A 17,948-nucleotide genomic window follows, 5' to 3' on the forward strand; every position below is an offset into this window, starting at 1 on the left:
TGTGATGTGCGCATGTGCATACGCGCCGATTTTTTTCCCCCACGAATCGGTTTTGCCTTCATCTTTCCGACTATACTGTACATACGTTATTTCTACTTTATATAGGCTGTGTATTTATCATATCATTCCTGCTGTTACTATATGTTAGTGTTATTTGGTATGATTTGGTAGGTTATTTTTTGGGTCTGGGAATACTCAAAATTTTTTCCCATATAAATTAATGGTAATTGCTTCTTCACTTCACGCCATTTTGGCATGAATGGTTTCATAGGAACACTCTACCTTAGCGGGGGAAATACGGGACAAACCAATTTAGCCCAATATACGGGATGTCCCAGCAAATAAGGGACAGTTGGCAACCCTATGTTCAAGTTCAACAGTGCGTGCCAGGGAATGAGGATAGGTGCAGCTGACTCATATCGTTTCCTTACGGCCCAGTAGCACATGCTTTGCAGCCCGGTACCGGTCCGTGGCCCAGTGGTTGGGGACCACTGTGCTACATCTTTCAGAACCCTAGGATGCAGTTCATCTGGTCCGGGTGACTTATGGACCCTTAGGTCTTTCAGCTTTTTGAGCATCTTCTCCCTCGTAATAGTAACTGCACTCACTTCTCTTCCCTCACACTCATCAACATCTGGCACACTGCTACTGTCTTCCACAGTGAAGACTGATGCAAAATACTCATTTAGTTCATCTGCCATCTCCTTCTTCCCCATTATTATTTCTCCAGCTTCATTTTCTAGTGACGCTATGTCCACTCTCATCTCTCTTTTAGTTTTACATACCTGAAAAATCTTTTACTATCCACTTTGATATTGTTTGCCAGTTTGCTTTCGTATTTCATCTTTTCCCTCCTAATGATTTTTTTACTTGCTCTCTGTAGGTTTTTAAACGCTTCCCAATTATCTATCTTCCCGCTAATTTTTGTTTTCTTGTATGCACTCTCTTTTGCTCGTACATTAGCTTTGACTTCACTTGTCAGCCACGGTTCTACTATTTAGCCATTTCAGAATTTCTTCATTTTTGGAATACACATATCCTGCACCTTCCTCATTTTTCCTAGAAACTCACACCATTGCTGCTCTGCTGTCATCCCTGCCAGCATGTCCTTCCAATTTACTTTGGCCAACTTCTCTCTCATACCACCGTAGTTTCCTTTACTCCACTGAAATACAGCTATGTCAGACTTTACTTTCCCTTTATCAAATTTCAAGTTGAATTTAATCATATTGTGATCACTATCTCCTAAGGGTTCTTTTACCTGAGGCTCCCTAATCACCTCTGGTTTATTACATAACACCCAATCCAGTATAGCTGATCACTGGGTAGGCTCAACGACAAACTGTTATAAAAAAAACTATCTGGTAGGTATTCAACAAACTCACTCTCTCAAGATCTATTTCCAACCTGATTTTCCCAATCGACCTGTATGTTGAAATCTCCCATGACTATCATAACATTTCCCTTTTGACACGCCTTTTCTATTTCCCATTGTAATCTGTGGTCCACATTCCAGCTACTGTTGGGAGACCTGTATATAACTGCTATCAGGGTCCTTATATCCTGGCAATTTCTTAACTCAGTCCACAAGGATTCAACATCTTCTGACCTATGTCACATCTTTCTATTAATTTGATGCCATTCTTTATCAGCATAGCCACACCACCCCCTCTGTCTACTTTCCTATCCCTCCGATACAATGTCTAACCTTGGACATTCTGCTCCCAACTAAACCTGCCTTCAGCCACGGTTCAGTGATGGCCACAACATCATACTTGACAATCTGTAAGAGTGCAACGAAATCATCCACCTTACTTTTTATACTCGGTACATTGAGATATAACACTTCAAGTACAATATTTGCTACCTTTTTGATTCTGCATCCCTAATGCATTGGTACTCACCCTGCTGGCTGCACTTTTGTCCTATCATTTGACTGCCCTTCCTGACAGTCTGACTGCATGCTATCTTTGCTTTTTTTACCATCTGTCCTATCCTGAAACCCTTCACTCCAGTTCCCACCCACCTGCCAAATTAGTTTAAACCCTCCCCACCAGCTCTGACAAACCTGCCCATGAGAATATTGGTCCCCCTTGGATTCAGGTGCAACCCATCACTTTTGTACAGGTCAGAGCTCCCCCAGAGGAGATCCCAAAGATCTAAGAACTTTGAGCCATATCCCCTGCACCAGCTTCTCAGCCACACATTTATCTGCCAAATCATCCTGTTTCTACCCTCACTGGTGCATGGCACAGGCAGAAATCCAGAAATTACTACCCTGGAGATCCTGCTACTCAGTTTTCTGCCTATCTCTATAAATTCGCTTTTCAGGACCTCTTTGCTTTTCCTTCCTATGTCATTGGTACCAATATGTACCAAGACATCTGGCTATTCTTCCTCCCCCTCCAAAAAGATGTGGACGCAATCTGAGACATCCCAGACCCTGGCACCTGGGAGGCAACATATCATTCGGGTGTCCTGTTCATGTCCACAGAATCTCCTCTCTGTTCCCAATTATTGAATCCAGTTTCATGACCGCAGCCCTTTTCTCCCTCTTTCCCTTCTGCACCATGGACCCATGCTCAATGTCAGTAAACTGCTTTCCTTGGCATTCCCTTGGGAGGTCAACAGTATCTAAAACAGTATATTATTATTGGCCACAGGGGTGCTCTGCACTAACCGTCTATTCACATTTCCGTTTCTCCTGACAGTCACCCAACTACTCGCCTCCTGCAACTTGGGGTTAAATTTGACCACTCCGATTGGATTGCAACTATGAAATATTACCCAGTGTTCCATTTGCTATAGTTACTATAAATCTTATCAGCTCTGTGATAAACAATATTGCTTCATTTACACACATGGCAACAATGCATTATTAGTAACATTGAGAAATATAATCCAAGAACAAAGACTGCTGTAATATTTGCAACATTTACTTTGCATAAACATAATGCTACGTCAATGCAGAAAATGGATGAAATCACGGGTTCATTAACAGTGCGCACTAGGTGAGAATAACCATAAATAAATAAAAGGAGCCAAAATGGCTGGCTACATCAGAAGTATGGATGCATTTAATTGCATACTGAGCAAATTGAGCAGTATTTTGAAACAAATTAAATGGCCAGTGCAAAGCAATTGCCAGTTTTGCTCAGTGCATCGGGGGAACAGCGTACAGTTTGCTGAGAAGTTTAACTGCTACAGCCAAACCAGCTGAAATGAGCTTTGCTGACACCATGAAAGTAATGCAGGAACATTTAGAACTGAAGCCATTCTTGATTGTAGAATGCTTTAAGTTTCATTAAGGGAATCAAAAGGAAGAGGAGTCCTTTTCAACTTACATGGCTCAATTGCAAAGATTCTGAGCATTGTCAGTTTAGTAATGAGATTAAAGATGCACTGACAGGTTGTTTAGTTTGTGAAATCATACAAGAAAGCATTGAAAAACAGCTCCTAACTGAAGCAAAGAAGTAGCCAATAAGTACAGGTTCTGTAGCGATTTCAAAGTCACCATCAACCCAGTACTAAAACTAGTTCAATACCCTCTGCCCAGAATAGAGGATATCTTCATAAGACTTTCTGGAAGGAAACGCTTCAGTAAAGTGGACTTAGCTGAGCCCAACCTACAGATGGAGACGGAAAAAGAATCCAAAGTGTTTCTCAACATAAACACTTCCAAAGGGTTTTATTGCTATAACAGGCTTACTTTTGGAGTAACATCTGCACCTCCATGCTGGCAGAAATGTATGTGCTATATGGAATACCAGAACCCAGGAATATTGAAGCAGGAGTATGCCAGTAAGACCATCAAGCCTATCCCATCATTCAATACCATCATAGTTGGTCTGTGTTGATCTCGACTCCTCTTATGCACCAGTCCCTTGTAATTCTCAATTGCTCAATCAGTCATATCTCCATCTTAAGTATGCCTTATCACCAGGCCTCCCACTCATGAAAACATCTCAAAATACATTAAGTTAAGCTGCAATTTAGATCCTTTGTTAGAAAAACATCTCCTCTCATTCTATTAAACTCTAGGGAGTGCAAACCAAAGCTGTCTAGCCTCTCTTCTTAGGACAAATCTCTCATTTCAGGATTTAACTTGATGAATCTCCTTTGGACTACTTTCAATGCTGCTATCTTTTTCTTGTTTAAGGGACCAAAACTGTGCAAACCATTCTAGGCGTGGCCTCAGCAACGCCCATACAACTGTAACAAAACTTTCCTCTTTTTAAACCCCAGCCCTTCACAAAAAAGGGTGTTTGCTGTTTCGACCTTCCTGCCTGCTTCCTGTGCTTCATGAACTAAAAAGCCTAGATCCCTCTGAACCTCACTCATTTGCAGTCTATCTCTGTTTGGATAATAATCCACTTTTTGATTCCTCTTATTGAAGTGCGTGACATCATATTTGTCCACATTAATCTCAATTTGTTAGGTTTTTGCTCTATCATTTGATCTATGTTTGTTGTCTTCTACTGCTGTAGCCTATCCACTTCACGGTTAAAAGTGCTGTGCATTCGGAGATGCCCTTCTGCACATAGCTGTTGTAATGCATGGTTATTTGAGTTACTGTTGCTTTCCTGTCAGCTTAAACCAGTCTGCCCATTCTGACCCCTCTCATGAATAGGGCATTTTTGCCCACAGAACTGCAACTCGCTGGATTTTTTTTTGTTTTTCAGCATCCTATGTAAACCCTAGACACTGCTGTTTGTAAAAATCTCAGGAGATCAGAAATTTCTGAGATAGTCAAACCACCCTGTATGGCATCAACAATCATTCCACAGTCAAATCTCTTCCAATTCTGATGTTTGGCCTGAACAACAAATGGACCTCTTGACAATGCATGCATGCTTTTGTGCTCAGAGTTGCTGCCACTTGATTGGTTCATTAGATATTTGCATTAGCAAGCAGGTGTACCTAATAAAGTGTCCACTGAGTGTATATATTCTGTCGCAGAATCACAATGGGCTCATCACCACATGCCCTTCCACCTATTTTTGTATCATTGGTAAACTTGGAGATATTAGATTTTTCTCCTCCCCCAGGTCATTAACATAAATAGTGAACAACTGAGGACCAATAGTTCATCCCTGTGGTTTTCCACTAACTACACACTTGCAGCCTGCAAAAGAGCCATTTATTCCAACTCTCTGTTTTCTACGTGATAGCTAGTTTTCAGCCTATGCTAATATACTGTACTTCCTCTAAAGGACATCTGAAGGGTAGGCTTTTCACACGGACAATGACGAATACCTGGAATGAGTGCCAGAGACATTGATGCAGGAAGAAGTGCAATGTTTAAAAGAGACTGCAGATGCTGGAAAAACAGTGGTAAGATGGTAGTATGCTTGGTCAGGTGAGCGTTCTAGGTCCCACAGAAGGCAAAGAGTGGTTGTAGCCGGGTCATATTCTGCATGGAGGCCGGCGACCAGTGGTGTGCCTCAGGGATCTGTTCTGGGACCCCTACTCTTTGTGATTTTTATAAATGACCTAGATGAGGAAGTGGAGGGATGGGTTCATAAATTTGCTGATGACACAATGGTTGGGGGTGTTGTGGATAGTTTGGAGGGCTGTCAGAGGTTACAGCAGGACATTGATAGGATTCAAAACTGGGTTGAGAAGTGGCAGATGGAGTTCAACCCAGATAAGACTGAGGTGGTTCATTTTGGTAGGTCAAATATGATGGCAGAATATAGTATTAATGTAAGACTCTTGGCAGTGTGCAGGATCAGAGGGATCTTGGGGTCTGAGTCCATAGGACACTCAAAGCTACTGCGCAGGTTTGCTCTGTGATTAAGAAGGCATATGGTGCATTGGCCTTCATCAATTGTGGGATTGATTTTAAAAGCTGAGAGGTAATGTTGCAACTATATAGGACCCTGGTCAGACCCCACTTGGAGTACTGTGTGCAATTCTGGTCGCCTCACTAAAGGAAGGACATGGAAACCACAGAAAGTGTGCAGAGGAGATTTGCAAGGATGTTGCCTGGAATGGGGAACATACCTTATGAGAACAGGTTGAGTGAACTTGGCTTTTTCTCCTTGGAGAGACAGAGGATGAGAGGTGACCTGATAGAGGTGTATAAGATGATGAGAGGCATTGACTGTGTGGATAGTCAGAGGCTTTTTCCCAGGGCTGAAATGGCTAGCACAAGAGGGCATAGTTTTAAGGTGCTTGGAAGTAGATACAGAGGAGATGTCAGGGGTAAGTTTTCTGTTTAATGCAGAGAGTGGTGAGTGCCCCCAACCATTGTGAGTGAGTGCCCATTGGCTGCCAGCAGCGGAGGCGGATACGTTAGGGTCTTTTAAGAGACTTTTGTATAGGTACATGGAGCCCAGAAGAATAGAGGGCTATGGGTAAGCCTAGGTAATTTCTAAGGTAAGAATATGTTTGGCACAGCCTTGTGGGCCGAAGGACCTGTATGTGCTGTAGGCTTTCTATGTTTCTAAATGGTGCAAATGTGTTTCTTAAATGTTTTCCTTCTGATTGCAAGACCTTGTTGGACATTGGTAATATAAAATACTGCAATTCTGGTTATACGCCCATTGGTGAGACTAACAGAGGAAGAACTGTGTGGCCTCGGTTATTGTGTGGCATCACTTATTACAGCCACCCAGGGGAGGAGGCACCAGAGTCGGTGTGGGAGAGAACAGAGCCAAAGCAGGTGCACTGGAATCCATGCTGGGTTGGGGGCTGGCCTTTCTTGTCGGTAGTGCTCGCTCCATGGAAGACGAGCTGGATTGCCTGTGGCTGACCCAGCCCATAACAAGTTGTTTTGCCTGCGTCTGGTGAACCAGCGTGAGATGAGGAACTAACTGCTGTGTATGTGTCCTGACTCCAGAACTACATCTCATGCACCACCAATCTTCAGGCCCATGCCACTCAGGGACTTGTGCTTGACCCTGGAGGAATGCTGCTTCATTTAGTTATATAAATGTGTATGGTTGAATGACAATTAAACTTGAACTTGGAATCCAGAGGAACACACAAATGGTGGGGGAGCTCAGCAGGTCAGGCCGCATTTGTGGAGGGAAATAGACAGTCGAAGCTTTGGGTCAAGACACTTCATCTGACTTGAACAAAAGAGCGGAGATACCTAATACAAAAAGGTAGAAGGGAAGGGATGGAGCACAAATCTTAAAAGACATTTGTAGAGATACTTGGTTAGGAAAGGCTTATAGAGAAAAGAGCAGAATGCAAGCAAAATGGGGTGGCATAGACAGGCATCAGGGTCAGCAGTAACAAGGCATACAAAAGGTCCCATTTCTTTACATTCTATGAATATCTTGGGCTATAATGAATGCAACAACTTTTTAGACAGTACATCATCAAGTACTATTTTGAAAACCAAATACTACATATCTGCCAGTTCTCCTCTATCTACTCTCTCTGTCGCATCCTTAAAGAACTTGAATAAATGTATCAAATAAGATTTGCCTTTCATAGAAAAATATGTTGACTAAATTTGTTTTATTATTTACTTCTTCCTTCATTATTAGTTCTATCATCCTGTCAAAAATAGATTTTAAACTAACTGGCCTGCAGGTCCTTGCCTCTGTCTTATAACCATATAATAATTTTTCAGTCTTTGATGACTAGCCTCTTATTTTGTAACTTTGAACAAGGAAAATATTATCTGTTTTCTATTTTTCTGGTACCCATTCAGAATTTAGCTAGTTTCATAAAAAATCAATGGGTACACTCTCTCTTCACCCACCTCTTTCAAAAACCTTGAGTGTAGGTCATTGGGTGCCTGTGATTTGCCTACTTTTAGCTCAGTGAGTTTCTCTAATACTTTATCCCTTGTGATTGGAATTATTACAGGTTTATCCATGTTGTCTCAAGAACATTTGCAGTCTCCTCCACAATGAACACTAATACAAATTTTTCATCTAATATATCTGCCTTGTTTTCATTTGCTGTTATAGAATCACCAGATTTATTCTCTGTTCCACATTTACCTTCATATTTGTCAATGTTTTTGACATTGTCTACCAGTTTTCTCTCAAAATCAATTTCCTCCCTTCTTTGCAACACACACAAAATGCTGGAGGAACTCAGCAGGCCAGGAAGCATCTATGGAAAAAGGTGCAGTTGACATTTCGAGCCGAGATCCTTCAGCCGGACAGGGTCCTGCCCTCCCTTCTTTAAAGGTTTTCAATCTTTTACTGGTGCATCCAATAAACCTCCCAATCCATTGACCTACCAACAGCCCCTGCAATTCTGTATGCCTTTCTTTTCATGTTAACATTATCCTTGACCTCCGTTGTTAATCACAGATTATGCTTCTTACTCATGGAAACCCTTTTTCCAACTGGGAGAAAATTCTGCTGAGCATTATGGACCAGGTGCTTGTATATCTGCCATTGACTCTTAGCATTCCACCCCACCTGAACATTTCCTGCTTCATGCTATTATAATTGCCTTTATTTAAGCTGAAGACATTGATCCTGTGGCATGCATTCTCAAATTGCACATGGAATTCTATTATATTGTGGTCACTTCCCCTTTTAATCTCAAGATCTTCTTGTAATACTTCCTCGTTACACAAGACCAAATCTAAAATAACCTGTTTCCAGGTAGGTCCTATAACAAACCTCTCTAAGAAGCAGTCCATGATGGACTCCACAAATTCTTCTGCCAGTTTTGAATATCCAATTGATATATATGCAGATTAAAATCTCCCATGACAAACGCAGTTTCCTCCAATTGATGTTTCCCCATTTATATTAAGCCTATTTGGGGGTCCATCGACTACTCCAACTTGTCTTCTTTCACTTGTTATGATTTCATTTCAAATTGTTTCTAAACCATTATCCACTGCCTCTATATCACCACTCAATACCACTTGGGCACCTTCCTTGATTAACAAATCTACCCCACCACCATTCCCATTTGGGCAGTTCTTTTGGGACTTCATATGACCTGGCATACTGAGCTCTCAGTCCTGCAACTATGTGACCAGGTTCTAATAGATGATATTAATAAGTTATCTGTGATATCAACTCACCTATCTTATTGTAAATTTTGCAAGCATTCAAGTTGTAACTGTTAAATTGAGTCTTTTCAATTTTTACTAATTTATTTGAGAATTGCTATAGGACCTTTTCGATCCACCTGAGAAGTTAGATGAGACCCCAATTTTATTCAATACTCTGCCTCCATCTACTCTTTGAGATGGATACAAAAGGTCCCATTTAGTCCCAGACTGAATTTCTGGCCTTTTATCCTTTCCCTCATAAAGACAATACATGTATACCTTGTATAAAATTAATCACCATCTCCACTGTTTCAAGCCATCTGTCACCAAACATGCATGGGTCACTACCAGAACAAATGATTTGAATGTCCCGAAGACAGGATTCCCATCTGCTGTTATCCATTAACATCTCAGTGTTACTCATGCATAAAGCCTTCATTTCTGACCCATATTAGCTCCCAGATCCCAAAGACTCAGACAGCAAATGCATCATGTGGGAGTGGGCACAGAACTATGTGGATTCACAGTTCAAGGTTCAATATTTTATTATGACTAAATGGCCTAAGAATGAAAAAGTAATTTACATTTATATAGCATGTTTCATCTTTTTAGATTACCTTGAACATAATATGGTTAACTATTTTTAATATAAACATTACGTGGTGTAACCAGGTAATGATTATTCCAACAGAAATATAGCACTCCTTCATTGTGTTTTTAGTTGGTAGCAATCACATTTGAAATCATCTTTCATTTCAAAACTTCCAACACAGATCTAGATTACCCTCTCATCACTGAGATCTTTTATCCACACAACAGAACCATGATTTAGTATTTCATTTGGAAAATTTATACATTTAGTATATACCACCTTACAAACTCATTATTAAACATCTAGAATCAGTTTTGAAACTGTGCATTTATGATTCAGAAATGAAAATACCACTTCATCTTCTGTATGATGATTAGCTCTACAACATTTAAATTCTATATTCAGATTTGAAAAAAACCAGCCGAAAGATATGGGAGAGTCCTATTGAGGTTCAAACAACCTCCAACAAATTACATACTTGAGAAGTGGTCTACAATGTGGTTCATTACCCGTTGTATTTGTCTGATGGCCCACACGGGAATGAATTAGGTTTTTCTGTGGTTGAGGAAGTAGTTGCTTCTCTCATAAACTGTCTTGCATTGGTTGATGGATGCCCATATTCCCCATGGAAAATTTGAAATTGGCACCTTTTCATCAGGTTGGTAATGCACTGTTTGTTAGCGATGCTGTTCCTGTCCCAATACTCTTTACATCACACAATTGTGGCGGGACAATTCTGGATACATTTACCCTGCAGATTTAGGTTGCACTTCAGTCACTTGTTAAAGGATTTTGTTGTCTTTATGAGTACCATTACATGGCAAATACTTTTCCTTTCTACCACAGTGGCAAATATAATTGTCTTTTGTTTGCATAGCAACATAAGAGACTAACATTATTACCAGTAAAATTTTAAAAATTCATTTCTAAATCTTGATTTCTTTTATTTCATCTTGATTAAATGCATCATGTTTGTGGCATTTCCATAGGACCATAAGACATTGGAGCAGAATTAAGCCATTGGGTCCATCGAGTCTGTTCTGCCATTCAATCTCAACCCTATCCCTTTCAATCCCATCCCCTGCCTTCTTCTTGTAACCTTTGACACCCTCACTAATCAAGAGTGTGTCAAACTCCGCTTTAAATATACCCAGTACCTTGGCCTCCACATTCATCTGTGGCAATGAATTGCACAGATTCACCACTCGCTGGTTAAAGAAATTCCTCCTTATCTCTGTTCTTAAGGAGCTCCTTCTATTCTGCGATTGTGCCCCCTGGTCCTACACTCACCCACTGTAGGAAATATCTTCTCCGCATCAACTCTATCTGGATATTTCAATATTCAATAGGTTTCAATGAGATTCCCCTCGTTCTTCTAAACTCCGGTGAGTACACGCCCAGAGCCATCAAATGCTCCTTATCTGTTAACCCTTTAGTTCCCAGTATCATTCTTGTGAACCTCTTCTGGACCCTCTGCATTGCTGGCACACTTTATCTTCGAAAAGGGGCCCAGAATTGCTCACAAGTGTAGTCTGACCAATGCCTTATAAAGATTCAGCATGACATCCTTGCTTTTATATTCTCATCCTCCCAAAATGAATGCTAACGTTGCATTAGTCTTACTTACCACTGACTCAGCCTGAAAGTTAACCTTCAGGGAACCATGCACAGGGATTCCCAAGTCCCTTGGATCTCTGATTTCTGAATTTGCTTCATATAACGTTAAGGCATATTTTCTGTATTTCTGTATGTGTCTATTGTATTTCTTTCAAAGTGCTATTTACATATCATATCAAAACATTTAAATGCTGGACCCTTGCTCTCAGTAATGACTTCAAGTATGTGTTTGCTTAAAGATACTTGCCATGCTTCTGTTTTATTTGGCACCATGTGTGTCTCTGGAGACAATAACAAGCTGTTGTTTGACTCTGCCAATAACAAATGACTGAAGTATGAATCCTTATCTTCTGGGCATTTAACGTATTTACCTTTCATTTTAAAGACACAATTCGGAGTGAAAAGTAGACTCATCTACTCAAGAAAATAGCAGACTTTTATGAATAACATTAACATGCATTTCTTATAACGTGCTTCATGAATACTCACGAAACATGTAAAATAGCGCTGCAGCAGGGCCCAGGGCCTGTCAGCAGCACCACACGGTGTTTGGACGATTTAAACGCTGGCCCAGATAGACTGAAAAGGCAGGGTGTCAGAACCGGAGCCGAGGTTCGGGTTGATTCTGCTCGCTCTTCCGCGATGTTTACTACTCTCTCCACAGCACTGAGACTGTGAGACTGCTCCAGCTGATCTTCTTTGTGTCTGCGAGCTTCACGGCAATTTGCCTGCTTTAACGAACTGAGACCGAAGCTCTGGGCCTTCTCCATCTGCTCCAGGCTCCTGGTCTATGGATTCAATTTGGTTCAGAATGCTGTTGCTTGCTCTTATTGTTTGCATGATCTGTGTTGTTATTTCTCTCCTTCTCTTGACCATTTTTTAAATTGGGTTCTTTCTGGTTTCCTGTTTTGTAGCTGCCGGTAAGCAGATGAATCTTAAGGTTGTATAATTTATACATACTTTGATAATAAATGTACTTTACATTTGACTTTGAATTTGAACTTGCACTGTTATATCTGCTCCTACACCATGACCTGAAGTTGATCATTTTATAAGTGAAAGTCCTTTCTATAAACTGTTTCAAAAGCACTGAATGACCATCAAGCCAATTGGACATAATAGTTTTCTTCACCTCTCACCACAGCACCAGAGTGAGATTTACTCCAGCAGGCTTGGTCAAGATATTTGATCCAATTTGTCTACTGGCAATTTCTGCAACTGGGGAATAAATGGGCTTTTGCAATTACTTAATGGTTAAGTACACTATATCATTAAACAGAAGTTTGTGCATAGTGTACAGATCCACATTATATGAAAGATGCAATTACACTGGAGCAGATGCAGAGGGTATTGACTAAGATTTGGCCAGCACAGGAAAATTGTAAGAATGAGGGAAAATTTGATAAGCTGGCATTGTCATGTTTGGAACAAGAGGATTGAAAGTGGACTTAATTGGAGCATATAAAATTATTACAGCAAAGTGTAAATAGGAAGAATTTATTTCTTTTAGCTGAGAGGTCATAGCCAAGGGGCTTAGATTTAAAATAATTGCAGAAGGATAAGAGAGATGGTTATTTCACCAAGAGGATGGAAGGGATCTGGAAATCGAGGTCTGAAAGTGAGGCAGAGCCACATTTATAAAGAATTTGAATGTTCACTTGAAGACCTGCAGGATTATACATCAAGAAATGGAAAATGGAAGTAGACCAGTCAGTTCTTTTTTTTAACAGCACACACATGCTGAATGGCTTTCATAAGTGTCACAAGCTTTCTATGATTCTATTGCAATGTTCTCAAGGCTAGCCTTCCCTATTTACAATTTGTAAACTCAAGGACATTCAGAACTCCACTACAATATCTCAGCATGTCAAATCCAGTTCAGCACCCACCATTTTAGTCTTGCAGATTTAAGCTGCCTGCCAATCAGACAACGGGTATGCTTTATAAATTTTTGTTCCTAATTTTGTTAATAATCACGGTCGTGTAGCTGTTTGTGTGACGCTATTACAACTTGGAGCGTCCGAGTTCAGAGTTTAGTCCCGGCATTCTGTATAAGGAGGATCTGTATGTCCTCCCCATGGAATGCATGTTTTGTCTCTGGATCCTCCGGATTCTTCCCACAGTCCAGAGGTGTATCAGGTGGATTAATTGGTCACTGTAAACCGTCCCGTGATTGGGTTAGGGTTAGATCAGGGTTGCCAGCGATTGCTGGGCAGTTAAGCTCAAAGGGCTGTAAATAAAATACATAAAATCCCCAATCCTTCAATGCTCCTGAACGTCTATTCCATTTCTTGTCCTTTGATCACACCCAGTACTGATCATATCTTGCTCAAGCCCCAAGCCATGTGATAATCTAACTGAATATCTCAGCCCTTTGTTTTTTTCTTTTGCATTCCTTAAAACCTCTCTCTGCCAATTGGCTCTCAGTCATCTTCCCTAACATCGGTGCAAGCTAGATAATAAATTATATTCAGAAATACTTCTGTGAAATTCCTTGTAATTATACAGCACATTTAATAAAGTGAAGGCTCCAAATTCTTACCAATGAACTTCTTATGCAATTCCTAATGATAACGTGCTTTCACTCTAATTTTATGGTTTCTGAGGTGATTGCGGAAGCCTGTGTCAGACCGGTGGAATCCTGCCCACTTGAGATAGTGAATGCCTAATAGTATGAGTGACTATGTGGTTAGTGAGGCACAGGGACTTTTTTTGCATTCCTGAAGCACAGATTCGAAGCCTCAGCACCATGCTGCTGCTCCAGTTTGACTAGTCAGGGGCCAGGGCAGGGGTTCCCAAGAGTCAGTGGGGAATTTGCATTTGACTCTTCCTACCCTCATCCCCACCAAAGTCAGTACCTGCAAAAAGAGAAACAAAAAGCTATTGGCCTAAAATGTTACCTCTTCATTTTCCCACAGATTGCGCCTAACCTGCTGTGTTTACAGCACTTGAAATTTTTTATTTGTGAATCTAAACTGAACTTAGATTTCCATCATGAGCGTACTTTGCTGGAATCATCAGCTTGCTCATGACAAGTCAGCAATAGGTTATTTTAACTCCCTCAGAGACAGTCCAATCCACTCACTTGTGGGAATGTAGCAATTGTCTCTTATATATTTTATTTTGTTATTGAGACACAGCATGGAATAGGCTCTTCCGGCTCTTCCACCCAGCAACATCTGATTCAACACGAGCCTAATCACTGGGCGATTTACAATGACCAATTAACCTACCGACCAGTAGATCATTAGACTGTGGGAGGAAACCAGAACACTCGGAAGAAATCCACGTGGTCACAGGGAGAACGTACAAACTCCTTACAGGCGGCGGTGGGAATTGAACCTGGGTCACTATCACTATAGAGCGTTGAGCTGACCACTACACTACCATGGCAGCCTATCTAACAAATAGGCCTGTGATTACCTGTCATGTCTTTACACCCCTTTTTGAATCGGTTTATTACTGTCACACGTACTATGATAGTGAAAAGCTTGTCATGCATACTGTTCACACAGTGCATTGAGGTAGACAAAGTAACATAATACTGCAAAATAAAGAGTAACAGCTGCAGAGAAAGTGCAGCACAGGTAAACAAGTTCATAATGACATAGAGGTCAAGAGCCTATTTGATTATACTAGGGTACCACATAATGGTTTATAACAGTGGGGCAGGAGCCATCCTTGAGCCTAGTGGTATATGCTTCAAGCTTTTGTACATTTGCCATTTCAATTATATGCAGGGAAGATCAGATGATTATAAAAACCTCCACTACTATCTCCACTCCTACCTGCTCAACTATCTGCAGTTTAAGTGCAGGCAGGTTTTTCCTCAGTTCCACTCATCAGTTTTCACCTATTCATGAAGTCTACTCCCCCTTTTTCCACAGATTTTGCCAGTATTCCCTTCCTTATTAGATTGGTGCAATGCACTTTTTATTTCTAGTCCTACTTCTGTATCTCTACAGCAATCTTTTTCTTTATCCTCAGTAGACCCTACCCCTTTTCTATAGACCTATAAATAGTAGAATGTGTTGAAGGATTCTTTTTGTTTTATAATAACTCACTCTCTTCTCACTCTTTGCAGTTGCTTTTCACTCTCAATTTCCACTGCTTTACTCACCTTCATTCTCACTTGTGCCGTGCATCATCAGCAGTTTTCACATTCCTTGTCATATTCTCTTTTTCCTGTTAACCTGTGACCCCTCGCTTTGCTTTCTATGCCTTTCTCCTTGAATGCAGACTTGGCACTTTCCCACAAAGCTATTGAGAAAACTGCAGTCTGCTGCATCTGCTGTCTCAGCAGCCAGTAGCTCTGCAATGGTCCTGATGCTCTTGCGGCATTCAGCTTGACAGGCGGGGTGGATCAGTACAGGCACAGAGCTAAACCTGTGTCTGCAGAAGGCAAAAGATCTTGGTGACCTGCCATTTTGAAATTAAGTCTTTGTATGCATCAGACCCTGGATATAGTAGAGAAGGGGGTGTAGTGCTTCTGAAAGACTGTTGAAGAGGTGGGAAGGCAGGGGAAATGAGAAGGAATTCCCTGTATTTGTAGCCCCTCCCTTTTTCATTGAGGCCCTACAGGGCCAATATTGAAGCTTCCTGGTAGCTTTTAACACAAATCAAAAACAATCTGCTACAAGATTAAATTGCCCATCCCTTGAATGTAAACACACTTTTTTTCAACTACTTTAATTCATTTTGCCAAATACCAATTTAAAAATTTAACTCATCATCATCATCATCATCATCAGGTGCCGTGCCCAGTTTGAGCTTTGACTGCCATGGTCCACACACTCCTGCTTCGGGTCAAGTGGACCAACCCATTGGCACCCACCTCCAACTCTCTGGCTGCTGTCTCCACCACCGTCCATCCCCGTCCTCCTCCCCTCAATCCCCCCTACAATTACCATGCACGCCAACTCCTCCTTCCCAATCACACGTCCAACGAAGTCACGTTGCCTTTCCACGATCTCATACATTCTCTCTCTTTTTGTGCCTGCTCTGTTCACCACATCCTCGCTAGATATTTGCTTCGTCCATGATACCCTCCGCATCCTCCTCAAAAACCACATTTCTGGTGCTACAATTCGTTTCCTCATGTTACTAAATATTGTCCAACATTCTGAGCCATACAACACAAATATACAAACATAACATTTCAACTAACAAATGTATTTCCAACAAATAGTGCTTTAGATTGTATTCCAGTCACAGTTTTCCGTTCTCATTGTGTGAGCAAATTCCTTTGTAAACATGGAGGTTTCCCTTTGCGTATTCATACCAAGCAACAAATCGAAAGAAAAGCTGCCACCCTACTGGACCAGAAAGAGGTTTCCATTCCGTAAAGGAGGTAATCCAAAGGGATTTGCCCTAACTAATGCCATTTATTAACTCACCTTTTCCGTACCACCTGCTCTCTACTGTGCATCTATAGAATGATACAAGTGTAGATGTGCATAGTCCAGTTCTCTTCAACCTCCTCAGAAAGCAGAGGCATTGGTGAACTTTTCTGATTGTACATAATGTGTTCTGGAGCCATGAGAGGTTGTGTGGGATGTGCATCAAGATAATTGAACCTGCCTTCCTCTAGTAAGGATCAAAATACAAAACTATAGATTGGGCATTTGATTGAAAAATCTCAGCGTAAAGAGAGTTGTCTACTACGGTTCCGGTTTGATGCAAGCTGCACAATGCTTGAATAAAACATAAAAACTAACAGACTATTTGGGAGAAATGACCTATTGCTTTGCCGCAAATGTTGCTATTTTTCCCCTAACTACATAAATGGTTAATTCAGGTAAACTAGTAGAGGATCACGCTTAAGTTCCTTACAGGCAATCAAATGGGCAGGAAATGGTCAAAATTAATGTTTACAATGCTTATTCAAAGTTGACCTCTCTATAAAGAAGAGATTCTGATAAATAATAGGCTAATTTTTGTAAGAGCGCTTCACCTAGCCTAAATCCTACTCAAGTGAGAAAAACAATAACCTTTAATGCTCTATAAACTCGATGAAATATGGTACAAAAATTCTGAATCACATGTTTTTGTTCAAATCAAATTTCATATGCAATCAATATTGTTCTAAGTCAAAGCCAACAACTGTCAAATAAAGTTGCCAGGACAGCATTTTAAGGCTATGCTGCTGACTATTTTATAAGTGTTGACAACATACAACTCCACAACCAAAGACAAACTTCAGCTGGTTATAATAGAACAAAACTTATGACCTTTAAAGAAAGATCTGTTTCATACTTACACTTCAAAGCATACATATTATGTAATAACAAATCTGTGTTCTGTAATAAATCAGAAATAAATGTCAGACCTCACAACCAAATGTAACCAAAATGTTAAATATTTATAAGCTTCAATTCATGAACTCTAAAGTGAACCCTGACTAATGTCCCTGCAAAACCTGTGTATAAAATCATGGGTGAAATACAGTAGCTTCAGTGCATTCAACCTGTCCTTTACACAGGCTTGTGGAATCAAGACAGAAAGCATAGGCTGAAGGTGAATAAAGAAAGATTTAATAGTTTCCCCTCAGATCACTTTTTTTGTTTGTTGGGCGATAGGTATATGGAATGAACTGAAGATCTGGTTAAGGAGTTTTCAGTAACAGCTTTTAAAAGACAGCTGGGCGGGTACATAAACAGGAAGGATTTAGAAGAACATGGGCCAAACACAAGCAAATGAAACTAATCTGGAATAGCCATCTTGGTCAGTGTGCACCAGCCGAGCCAAAGAGCCTCT

Source organism: Mobula hypostoma, chromosome 14 (genome assembly GCF_963921235.1).
Source record: "Mobula hypostoma chromosome 14, sMobHyp1.1, whole genome shotgun sequence".
Lineage (NCBI taxonomy): Eukaryota > Metazoa > Chordata > Chondrichthyes > Myliobatiformes > Myliobatidae > Mobula > Mobula hypostoma.